The sequence below is a fragment of the Neofelis nebulosa genome, chromosome 5, assembly GCF_028018385.1.
Source record: "Neofelis nebulosa isolate mNeoNeb1 chromosome 5, mNeoNeb1.pri, whole genome shotgun sequence".
Taxonomy (NCBI): domain Eukaryota; kingdom Metazoa; phylum Chordata; class Mammalia; order Carnivora; family Felidae; genus Neofelis; species Neofelis nebulosa.
The window spans coordinates 101,810,412-101,823,113 of record NC_080786.1 but is presented as its reverse complement, the minus strand read 5'-3'; the positions used below and the strand labels follow the sequence as shown (position 1 = coordinate 101,823,113).

The window sequence follows — 12,702 nt, the reverse complement described above, 5'->3', positions numbered from 1 at the left end:
CCCAAGCTCATCCCTTTGCTCCAGCTTTAAGTGTCTACTCGCAGTCCTCCCAAAACAACTTGGATTATCCCCCTTTTTTGTTTTTACTTTATTTCTCTAACAAAAGAATTCCTTCCTTCTTAATAATCAACCTATATTCACTTTCCCCATCTTTCAAAGTCCAGGTAGATCCCATTTCTTACCAGAACCCCCCCTCCCCCCACCCACCATCCCAAATAAAAGGAATAGTCCACTCTAAGTGTCAAGTGTCTGTTCTACTTATTTGGCACAAAATTATTTCATGGAATTACCAGTGTCTTTTCCATGTGTACATCTTTATTTGAACTAGACTGTAGAAATTTGCAAGTAGGAACTACATCATGTATGTTATTAATCCTTTACAGAACTTCTTGTTAAATATTTATACTCATAATACTATGTATTTTATATTGCACATAAATATTCATATGTCTGCCTCACAAAATTCCAATTAACTTATTTTAGGTAATCCACCCCTTCATGAGGATTTGTCTCCATGACCCTTAAGGAATAAATAGTGATGGCAGCAAATTATAATTAGGTAAATTTCAGCTTCTATTTTGGTTGTTACTTAACATTACACATTTTTTTTTTCAGAGCCCTAAGGTGAGTTACCTGTCTAGTGGCTAAATCAGTTCTGTTCTTCCTCATGTACAGAGTCTGTAATTGGCATAAATGTTCAGTTTCTGTAGATGTACCAGGCATCATCTATCTGACTTTGTGACTCAGATGGATTTTACAGCTCACACAAAGAACAAGGACTCTTTGATGACCAGTGACATCTCTTAAGCTGACAAATCACTTCCTTGTTATCTCTGGCATCTCCCACACCTAGCCCATTAGAAAGTGGCAGCTTTAAGAGATGTTGAAAGTTGAGGCAAAAAAAAAAAAAAAAATGAGGACCAATACTAGGCATTTAAATACTGACAGGCCTTGGGCAGACTCGATTTTTAAGTTAGCCATTCTAAGACAGATATAGGATTTTGCTGTTAAGATCAAAAAGTTAAGTCCCATAGCTTTCCCGTGTGGCAGGTCTTAATGCCTGGGGGAAGTCTGAACTGTGACTTGAATGGTGACTGGTCACATACATTGTGCCTTACTTTCCTCCTCTTAAATGAGTTAACATCTTCCTTAACTTCACTCAGATGAGCATTATCGATATGAATTCTGCCATTTTGGGTTAAATGAACATTGGCAGGGGCCCCACAACTGAAATTCAAACCCACTTGGGGAGATCTTGTGAACTAGGGACCTGGCTGCTAAAGTATATTAATCCAGGGAACTGTGGAACATCTTGGAAGATAATTCTTCCAAAGAGGGAATCAGACCCCAAGACTCAGCTGATGAGCCAGTTTGGTTCCTGCCATTCTGGCCTTATGTTCGGGCACTCATATTTGGGTCCTAAGGAGACAGAAGCCATAAGCAGAAACCAAAAGACAATGAAGGGCAAGTTACTACTACTTTGGGAGGACTTCTAATAAAGGACAATACCAAAAATGGAAGAGGAGCATTCCCTCCACCCCAATTCACTACAGGATTGCCCCCCATTTCAGTGGTCACAGCAGCCCCCCGAAAAAGAGGCAACGGTGCCGTGCAAATGCACCGTGTGGGAAACAATCAGTGTTGCACATGAGTCCCTGAGAAACACAACACCCCTGTTGGCCACTCAGAAATACTTGAGCGAGGACAGTAATGCTGTTTAGAGGGCTAGAGTCCAGCAGTGGCCAGGGACAGCCAATGAAATATGGAAGATCTCTCAGAGTGACCCCACTTTCACTCAGGGAACCTTGAAGAGAAAAAAACAGAGACGGTCCCCAACTTAGAATAAATAGTTCCACTTTCGATTTTTTGACTTTACAATGGAGTGAAAACGGTACCCATTCAGTAAAACTGTAACATGAATTTTCAATTTTGATATTTTTCCAGGCTAGCCTTGTGTGGTGGGATACTCTCTCGTGACTCTGGGCAGTGGCAGAGAGCCGCAGCTCCCAGTCAGCCTGGCAATCACGAGGGTGAACAACAGATACATTTAACCACCATTCTGTACCGCTACAAACATTCTGTTTTTCACTTTCAGTCCAGTAGTCAGTAAATTACAAGAGATATTCCACACACTATATCATCAAATAGGCTTTGCATGGGATGATTTGCCCAACTGTAGCCTAATGTAAGTGTTCTGAGCACTTTTAAGGTAGGGTAGGCTAAGCTATGATGTTGGGTAGGTTAGGTATATTACATGCATTTTCAACTTACGGTATTTTCTCTTTTTTTTTTTTAATGTTTATTTATTTTTAAGAGACACAGAGTGTGAGCAGGGGAGAGGCAGAGAGAGAGGGAGACACAGAATCCAAAGCAGGCTCCAGACTCTGAGCTGTCAGCCCAGAGCCTGATGTGGGGCTCAAACCCACAAACCTCAAGATCATAACCTGAGCCGAAGTCAGACACTCAACCAACTGAGCCACCCAGGCGCCCCTCAACTTATGGTATTTTCAATTTATGATCCATTTATCAGGCCATAATTCCATGTAAATCGAGGAAGATCTGTAAAGCTAATGTTTACTGAGTGTTTTGAACATGCAGTGTTTTTCACTTACTAGTTTATGTGATCCTGAAGTCAACTCTAGGGAGTAGGTACTAATATATATATTTTTTTCATTTTATAGATAAGAGACCTGACTCTTAAAGAGATTAGGTAATTGGTCCCAAGGCCAGGAACTAATCAGTGATAGCCTGGGCATTCAGCCTATCCAAATGCTGTGAGGTTCCTGAGCCTGATGGGTAACTACCAGGGTATAGAGGCTACTTTCCTGTCTTACAGAAGCAGCTAAGTGGACTTGTTCTTGTGACAGTTAAATATAAGTTCTTTGTTCCAACAAAGACCAGAATTGGTGCAGGCGTTTAACATTAGTTGAGGATCCACTACAGCTGGTTGGGGTTCAGGACCCCACTCTCCAAAATGAGCCACAGAATCTCCAAAAGCTAGTAAAGGGACATTCCAGAGCAGGCAGCCTGACCAGCTCAGGCAGGTGTGGGATTCTTGTGCTTGCTGTCACAATGTCTTTGAGACTTCATGGTAAGTGCTCACAGAGGTTAGCACATTTGTGGAGTTCTTATTCCTGTGATGTGGACAGAGGGGGACTAAGACAGTGTCCTACTCTACATGCTGAGAAGACTTATTATTGGTACTTTTTTGGGCTAGGCTTTGGGGGACTGTAATATTTCCCAGAAAAGCACTTCCTCACTCTGAGTATTAGTCACCTGTGTTATAAAATGAGGGCGTTGGAACAGATCACCTCTGAATTTCTCTGTTGGACTAAGACTCAAAATTAGAAAATTAAGAAAGCTGCTTTTACATTTTTACTATAAACTGTAGGATGAAAGAAAGAAAGAAAGAAAGAAAGAAAGAAAGAAAGAAAAGAAAAAGAAATTTCAAAAATAAGCCAATGGAGATCACACTTAGAAACTGTGGTCACCATAAGAAAGATAGAACAGGTAACAGAAAATAAGAGAGAGAGAAAGAAGGTATCCCAGGGTTAGTAGCTCCTAGAGAGAGGTGAAAGGTTTTCTCCCGGCTTTAACAGAAATAGATTAAACCTTTCTTCAATGTGTTGAGACATCCTGCAGGGTATTTTATGGGCCAAAATAAGTCAGAGCCTTCTCCATTCAAGACCCAAAGTACAAAAGGAATGAGGTGGAGAATACTAGGAAGTTCTGAAAGTGACTCTGTCGCCAGACAATCAGGGACACATTTCCTGACCTTGTAAACAATGGGATTTTTGGATTCATCTCCTTTAGAGGAGAGTGAAACCTTTGTCCCTTAGAATGTTTTAAACTGAGATAGACAAAGAGCACACTGTTTGAGAAATGTTCTGTATTGTATTAAAGAGCCTACTGCAGAGAATGGTCTGATGGGGATCCCCAGTGTAAAGAACTGGGTGACCTATAACTTCTCTATTTTTGTGGATTTCTGCTATCTTAAACCTTTTGCAGCAAGCAGTCAGGTCCCTGAGGAATGGGGAATTGAAATACAACAGGTGGCTTGGCTGGCTCTTTCCAACAGATGTAGAAGAAGCATGCCAAATGTTCTGTCACCAACATCACCCAGCGTGCTCGCACATCCCCCACCTACCACATACACACACACTCACCAACACACATTTTCTCCTGCCCTGTACTTCTGTGAAGAAGAAGGCTTTAGTACGGTACAGTCTTATAGGTCTCTCTCCATAAGGCAGAGCCCAGAGAAGACACCGACCATGTTTTTTAGCTCATCATTGCCCAGACAATGTACCCAATTTTTATTTATCTGTAGGAAGTCACGGACAGAAACCTACCCAAGAAACCAAGGCATCCTGAAATGTGATAACAAGATAAGAATGTGTTCACTCAGGAATGATGCAATTCTTTGACAGTAAATACAAACAAAAACAAAATAAACTACCAAGTAGATTAACTGAGCTGAGATTATTTTACTATCTATTGCAACTTTAATGCCATATATGTTTTATAACTTCAAATCTGAGAAAATGCCAAAAGATAAAAGGAGAAGAAGGAGGGGGAGGGGGAGGAGGAGGAGGAGGAGGAGGAGAAAAGGGAGGAAGGGTGGAAGGGAGAAAGAAAGAAAGAAAGAAAGAAAGAAAGAAAGAAAGAAAGAAAGAAAGAAAGAAAGAAAGAGGAAGGAAGGAAGGAAGGAGAAAGAATAAAAGAAAATGTCAAAAGATGATTCAGGGAAAGTCAAGGCAGGGGGTGGCGGGAGGAGGAAGCATGTAATTCCTATTTTATTGAATGCCATCACATTTTTACTGAATGTTTTAGTATGCACTAAACAAGATATTGTCCCTTCCCTCATAGGGCTTTCAGCTTACAAGAGAAAATGTTCATTTAAATATCCAATCATAATAAGAGAGAAATTTTAATAACAAGAGTACAAATAATAAGAAAATACTTTAATTACTGAGGCAAAAAAGCATAGTAACACACAGACAGAAAGACAACTATGAGAGACTATTTAGGGTCAGCAGAGAAAGCTTCATAAAAGGAGGAGGTTGAGGAAGAGGAAAATATATTTTTCCTTACTTAATAATCTTATATTATCCCCAGTTTGCAGACGAGGAAATTAAAGCTCAAAGGAATTGAATAACTCTCCCAAGATAGCTACGCTGTAAGAGACAGAAATTGTGCCCAGGCCTCTTTACCTCTGCCACACCCTTCCATCAGACCTAGGCTGTGACCACTGAATGGAGCCATCAAGAGTGAAGGGTTTTAGTAGCTGGAGACAGAAAGAACAACATGAGTAAATACACAGGGCATGAAAGCGCATTGTAAACTTGGTGAACTTCAAGAAATCATAGAAGTATATATAGAAGATGAGGTTGGAAACATTTTAAAGTGACAAATGGATACAAAAAGTTCAAATCTTAGAAAAACAGAAATCACAGGTCACTCTTCCAGTTGCTTATCTATGTCTCCCCTCCCTCAGATCAATCTTGCTTTTAGAAAACGCCACTGCACTGGGGACATACATACTTATTAAGTATTCAATTCTCACTGGATGACAATTGTGACTGTATTCTTTTAACAATCAGATGAGGGATGAATGGAATATTTAAAGTCCGGCTTATTATATGACTTGAAGATAGAGTAAGAAAGGGGGGACGGGGAAAGATAGGAATGGTACCACATAGCCTTGAGAAATCAAGTCCACAGATTATCCTAAATCCACCATGTACTTACTTACAGGGTCCTTAACGCACTTGAAATTCTATCACTGGCACATGTTAACCTATTGCCAAAGCTTCAGAAAATGGGGCAGGAGGAAGAAAGGCATTTTGTGTACGTAATTTGTACAAAAAAATATCAGAAAATGAATCTCTCTTTGGCTGCTGCCAGAAATTGACTTTTGTATGGAACCGTCAAAGTTCAGCCTAATCCCTAGGCTTCTCAAAATACTTTATCTCATGACTCAATTTATTCTCAGGCTATGACTACACCAAATATGTGGTCTACAAGATGTACACTTAGTATAATGTAATCATTGTAGTCAACCATAGCCACACTACGTGATAAAACCCTTCTATTCATGATAATCAAATTAACTCGGCAAATGTCCAATTTTTCCTTTTCGAAGACCATGTTTCTTATTCAGAGAATTAAATCTGAATATATTTTTCCTTAGTACTACTTCATTACTTCCAGAATATAGATGTTCTTGTTTATATGCTTCATTATCTTTATAAAACATCAAACAAAAGCACTTTGCATATTTCCCTAAGTGGAGAGAAATCCAGAAATTTACTGGGTTTCTATTGACCCAGTAAATGCAAGACTGAAATCTAAAGGCTCTTAACATTATTTATGCTGAAAATGTATCAAATTCTATTCTGAAAGTACACTGACCTATAAAAAGTATTTGTCTTGCTCTGGTAAACAGGAGCCCTGTGTAAATGGATATCTCAGTTCCAACTGAAGTTTACTTTGTTCTAATCAGAACTGATGTATCAGATCACTTGATGATGTCCTTGTTACACTGGAGAGTCACCCATTCTGCAGCTTGTCTATACTGCAGCATGTGGTACTCCACTGAACTCAAAATGAATAAGGAAAGTAGAATTCTTTTAACCCTACAAAACTCAATAAATCTCTCTGAAGACAGATCATAACAAAAAGATAATTTGTTGAAGTTGCCATTCTCAAAAATACATTCCTCAGAAATAAAAATAACACACAACTTTCACAATGATTTTGTACCATCTTGCAGCCCAGGTGATCAAGAATCTGAAGGCATTGTGGGCCTTCATACTCTAAGATTAGTAACTCTATCAAGACTGTGTGACCTTGTACAAAACCCAAAAAGGTATTGGAAACCTGATTTTTCACTTAGCATTCTTCCAGAATAACTTTCTTTCACTTCCTCTTGCCCTTTGCTCTGCCGATGCCCCTTTAAAACTCAGGTCAAATGTCACATCTCTGGCAAGTCCTCCTTTAACTACCCAGTTCCACTTAACCATCTTTCCTCTGTGCTCCCAGAGCCCCTCATGCACAACGCGACAGCCACAGTTCCTCACTCTACCCGGCAGTCTTTGATCGACAAGTCTGCTTGTCCTTCGGAACAAGAGGATGACTTATTCAACTTTGTTTTCCCATTGCCTCAATCGATATCTGGGACAGAGTAGTTGCCCAGTACGCTTCTTCGAATAAATAAATGACAAATGAAAAATGTATCTATTCATATAAGAAGAAGATCATTTTGCACATGTGTCCAAAATTGCATCTTCAGACTTTTCTATTTATTCTCTGTCCTATATTTTAATATACAAAGACATTCTAATTTTGGCCTCTGTGAATAATCTGGCACATTTTGACTTTCAGCACTGTGATTTCCATCAAGCAACATATCGCACCAAAAGTGTAAAAAAGATATATATATATATATATATATATATATATATATATATATACACATATTTTACCTAAATATTACTTGAAACAATGGCACGGGCTTATGAGCACAGTGATGAATTTATAATCTGAAATTCAGTGATTGTGTTCCACTGTGACTTGGGTATATAATTCTTTCTTCAGGCAAGGGGCTGTCAATAGGCAGCTTCGAAAAATAATGAATGTTTGCAGTAATAATTTCATGGGTTGACTGGAACTTAATAGCTTTTATTTCCAATTTAGACTTGTGATATGTTCCAGTAGAAACAGTCTCAAATGAAATATAGTCTATTACAGTACTATTTAACCCTCTCTTATTTTGTTAATCCTTTGTCGCTGTTTTATTTGGTTTTGTGTTTACAGTCACAGCAGACTGAGTTAGCCACCTCACTTTTTATTTTGCTGCCTCTGTCTCAGCCTTTCTCAGTCTGCTCTCCATCACCCAGAAGATGGATGTGTGATAACTAATTATCTGATTGATGAGGACCCTTGCTTCAGTTCACTATTGCCAACCTTCCTCTTGGCCCCTTTACTACTCAGTATTGGGTAAATGGCTAACTCTAGATTAGGTTAGTCCACCCTGCTTATTATCAATAGGTCAAATTGGGGACAAGGTTAAGACTCTCAGGTTAATGAAAGTCTTTGGTGTACAAAGCTGTGGAAAAGTCTGACTGCTAGGAATATAGAATCCGATGGCCTTGAGTTTGCAGGTCTATGTGTATAGAGACAACTGAGCACCTTACCATGGACAAAGTACAATGTTAGCATTTTGAGGAAGGCAGAAATGAGACAAAAATTAGGGTAGTACTGAAACCCTTGGATTGCTGAGTGTATGATACACAACAGAACATTCTTTAAAATAATGACACTTACGATACCCAACAGGTTGGCTTGAGATGATTTTGCAAAATTACACACAGTAGGTATCTACCCTAGAATAAATGAATCAAAAACCCCAGAGGTAACCTTGACACAAGCATTTTAAAAACAATCAAACTCTCAGGTCTGATGCGCATTTCTAGGTCTGATGCGCATTTCTAGGTCTGGTGCACATTTCTGATAATAATAAACCATTTCTTAACTGCTTCTGAGACAAAATGCCAAAAACAAATAATTTGATGGGAAAAAAATAAATAAAATGGCTTAGGGTAGTTAAAGACAAAACTTGTTCAGATTCTCTGTCATGGCGCTCACGGCAACAACATTACTATGCTTTTGATGATACCGATGCACAGAGAAGCGAAAGTCAATAAGTATAGTGATCACCCTGAATCAGGCTTTATCTAAACTAGACCCCCCAAAATCACATCATTAGACAAAATTACACCAAGAGCTTATTTTTAAGCCCAATGAATAAACTATAGTGGATAATGAGAGTTCGTTCGGTGTTCCCCTTTGTCTACTCTAGAATTAAAGACGTGCTGATACAAATCTAGTGACTAGATAATCACTAATCACTGTGAAGCAGCAATGCTATTGAACCATATCATTTTAAAATACTGTAGATACTACTAGAAAAGTTGTGATGAACCAGGGGATGTTTCTTTTCTTCTAGAGGCAATGCAGAAGTAATGGAGAGTGAAGGGATGTGAGCAGCAGCACCACGAGAAATTTTCAATAGAAACCTAACATCTGGGATGGGATTGATAGGAGAAAGCGGTTGGTGTCTTTGGTTCTAGTAATCTTCTGCAAAGTTACGCTTTAAGGGACAAGAACACCAAAGAGTTGACCTCTTTACCAGAATAAATGATTTTCTGGACAAATACGAGGAATGCTTCCATGTTCTCATCAGTACTCATCATCTTGCTGGCCTTGCATCAAGGTTAATAATTATAACATGTCTGTCCCTGCTGTGACCTCTGAGAGGACACGTCCTCCGATCCTTTCTCCTGAGAAGAACATCCCCACTCCCTCTGCTCCAGGGCCAACCCACTTCCTTCGGGAGGGATGGCCCTCATCCAGATCCAGACCATTCCTGCTGGCAGCTCTTGTCTGCATCCAATTGGCCTCAGCTGGAGGTCCAGATGGCTCATTCCTTATTCCCCAGCAGGGTTTCAGCAGCATCCACCCCTTCCTGGTTGCTCTGCCATTAGTGCCATCAGGCCTTGAAAGGTTTCCTTAAATCCTAACAGCAGCTTAGTAGATTTTACTCCCATAGACTCAGCAATAGAAGGAAGACAGCTTCAGAAAGCATACACTATCTCTGTAAATGAGCAAGGTCCAATTGTGAAGTCTTCCAAGAGTTAGTTTGTATTCGTGGCATTTCCTGCATAGGTACATGGGCTTTGTATATCTGTATCTATCAATATCTATAGATTCACCCATCAATTGACAGGTAGATATATCAGACTGACAGATGGACAGATACTGAAAAATACACATATAGATAGAGATACAGACATAAAGAGATACATATAGGATATATAAATATCCATATCTATAGCTACCTCTGTATAGATTCAGACATAATTTTTTAACTAACAACTGGATAGATAACCTGTTTGAAATGTTATATGTTAGATAAATCTGTATCTGTATTCATCTACCTATATCAAAATTTTAAAGGAGTTTTTGACACTTTGTCAGCTTACCTGTAGTTGCCATACTACATAAGATTTTCACCAACTTTGAAGAATATGTTTGGGATGATCTGACTTAAAATATAGACTCTATGTCAAATGCAAAATTCAGTCTGGGAGCCTTTCTAAGGTAGCCAAAACTGAGGCTATATTTTACCTCATTTGAAGTACAAATGAAGTACATTTGGGCTGGTCTGATTTAAAACTTGGGTTATAGAGACTTCACTTTTTGAGCCCAATCCTCTTCCGGAACAGGTAAAGTGAGGCAATGTGCTAGTTTCCTAGGGCTCCTGTGACAAATTACCACCGAGTGGCTTAAAATGACAGAAGTGTATTCTTTCACAACTTGGAGACTAGAAATCTGAAATCAGGCTGTTGGCAGGTTCATGTTCCCTCTGAAGGCCCTAGAGAGGACTCCTCCCTTGCCTCTTCTAGCTTCTGGTGCTTTGCTGGCAATGCTTCCCATTCCTTAGTCTGTGGCAGCATAAATGCAGTCTCTGCCACAATCTTCACTTTCCTTGTTCTTTGTGTGCTCTCTGTGTGTCTTCCAATCTTCAGAGAGATTACGGAGACACCAGTCACTGGATTTAAGACCCACCCTAATCCAGTATGACCTCATTTAACTTGACTACATCTGCAAATACCGAATTCCCCCAAAAGGTCTTATGTCCAAATAAGGTGACAGAGGTTCGAACTTTAACATATCTTTTGATATGAACAAACAATAGAGACAATTTAGCCAACATGGGTGGAGAGCCCACATTATGCCAGGCACTAAATACCAGTCTGGAGAGTAGGCCCCAGCTATAAGATGCTATGAACACAGAAGACAAATAGGGCTTCAAGTTGGACCCTAAAAAGGATGAAGAAAAAATTATGGTCAAACTAAGATACTTTTGATAATGAAAGTTTTGCAATAAGGAATTATGCCAGGACAACAGGCATAAACCAGCACAAATCCTGAAGAAAGTCAAATGTATGTTTACCCTAGCCCTAAAGGGAAAAGTCACAATATTAGGCTCTTGAATTGAAAGTATTATTTCACATTTGAGTTGCTTCTCAAATGGGCAACTCCATGTAAGGTGCTCTAGGGTGAGGCACTGCAGGGATTTATGTATTTAATGATGGATAATAACTTCTTTAGAGTGACATTAATTTATTGAAAGAAATTATTTGTAAGCATTAGGGTGTTTTTATCTAATAATCTGGGACTGTTTTTTGCTGTGAATGTTTTTCGTGCACTTATAAATAGAAAGATTTAGCTACCTTCAATTCTGAATTTCATCTTCAACTTATGTTGGCTAGCAGCTCCCAAAGAACGGTCCCTATGTTATCTTTCCTCAGTATATTTGATCACATCTGGCAGGAATGTTACTGGTTATCTTCCCTGAATCGTGTTTTCTGGTGCCACCAAAATTAAACCCATCATCTAAATCCTTAAGAATAGAATAACGGACTGTCTAATAAGTATTTAGCTATCCAAAGTCACTGATATTCAAATGCCACACCAGAGTGAGAAATTTTAATTTTGTTTTGATTTTTGCAAGAAAAAGAATGTAAGGGAAAAAAAAGCCTCAACCAGCTGATAGTTTATCTTAAAAAGTAGGTCAGTTCACAGAATGAAAGGATGACTGTTTAATTAACTAGAAGCTTGAAACCCCCAAAAAACCCCACTGTGTTTGTCTTTTTAGAGATTAGCCTTACCAACATCTTACATATCTGCCTGAGTGGTAGCTAATAATAATCAATTACATAGTTTGGAACCTCTTGATTAGCTACCTGCAATGTTAGGTACTAAGGCAGCTATATAAAAATAAAACATGTCTACAGACATTTTTGTTGGGTATTCAGGATCTACGTACCCATATAACTAGAAAGGTAATAACAAACCAACCTTTGTTGGTGACCCCAACAAAAATTAAGAGTAACTTAAAGCCAGATGCCAATCAGTGTGGATTTGAATGATGAAATCACTCTCACAGTGAGTGTTCTAAGTACTGCTCCTGGAAGGTGACAAGATAGAAGAGAATCTGCCAAGGGAGAAAGAGAGTGTGCAAGGCCACAGGAGAGAGAGGAAGGAGCTAACATTTATTGAGTAACTACTATGTGTGTGCTAGTTAGAGTACCCGACACCTTACATCACCCAATGTGACCCTCATGGCAAACCTGGGCAGCAAGTATAAGTGACAGATAAACCATCAAAGTCACAGAGCTGGAAGGCAGCAGAGAGAATACCTGAGCAGAGATTCTCTGAATCCACAGCCTACTTCTGTGCCACAGTAAGGAGACCTGTCCAGCAGCGGTCCAGGCCTTAGAGCTGGAAAGGAGCAAGATCTCCTGAGCAAGAGGAACCTCAGCTCTCTGGAGTACCTCTTCAGGAAATGGTCACCACACCGAGGTGGTTTCCTCATTTGGAAATTGACTGACACAAAAGCTTCATTTTCTCCTCTACAGACATTTGAAAGAGTTACTCTAAGGCTTTGGTTACAAGAAAATGTGGGGTGGGGGGGAAGTGACTTTATACAGCTGTCTGTGGGAGTAATTTTTAGCAGCTTGAATTTATATTAAAATAAGCTATAATGTAAGTGTAAATGTGATGAGTCAGTATACTGCCATTTTCCAGGGCCATTTTTCTCTACTTGCTTGACATGACTCACCAGATTTTTTT

General features: G+C 39.3%; 1 protein-coding gene across 1 annotated transcript in view; it reads right to left on the bottom strand.

Annotated features, from left to right (window-relative positions):
• Positions 1-12,702, bottom strand: part of LOC131512583 (uncharacterized) — a 62,305-nt gene that overhangs the window by 27,177 nt on the left and 22,426 nt on the right. The window lies entirely within an intron of this gene.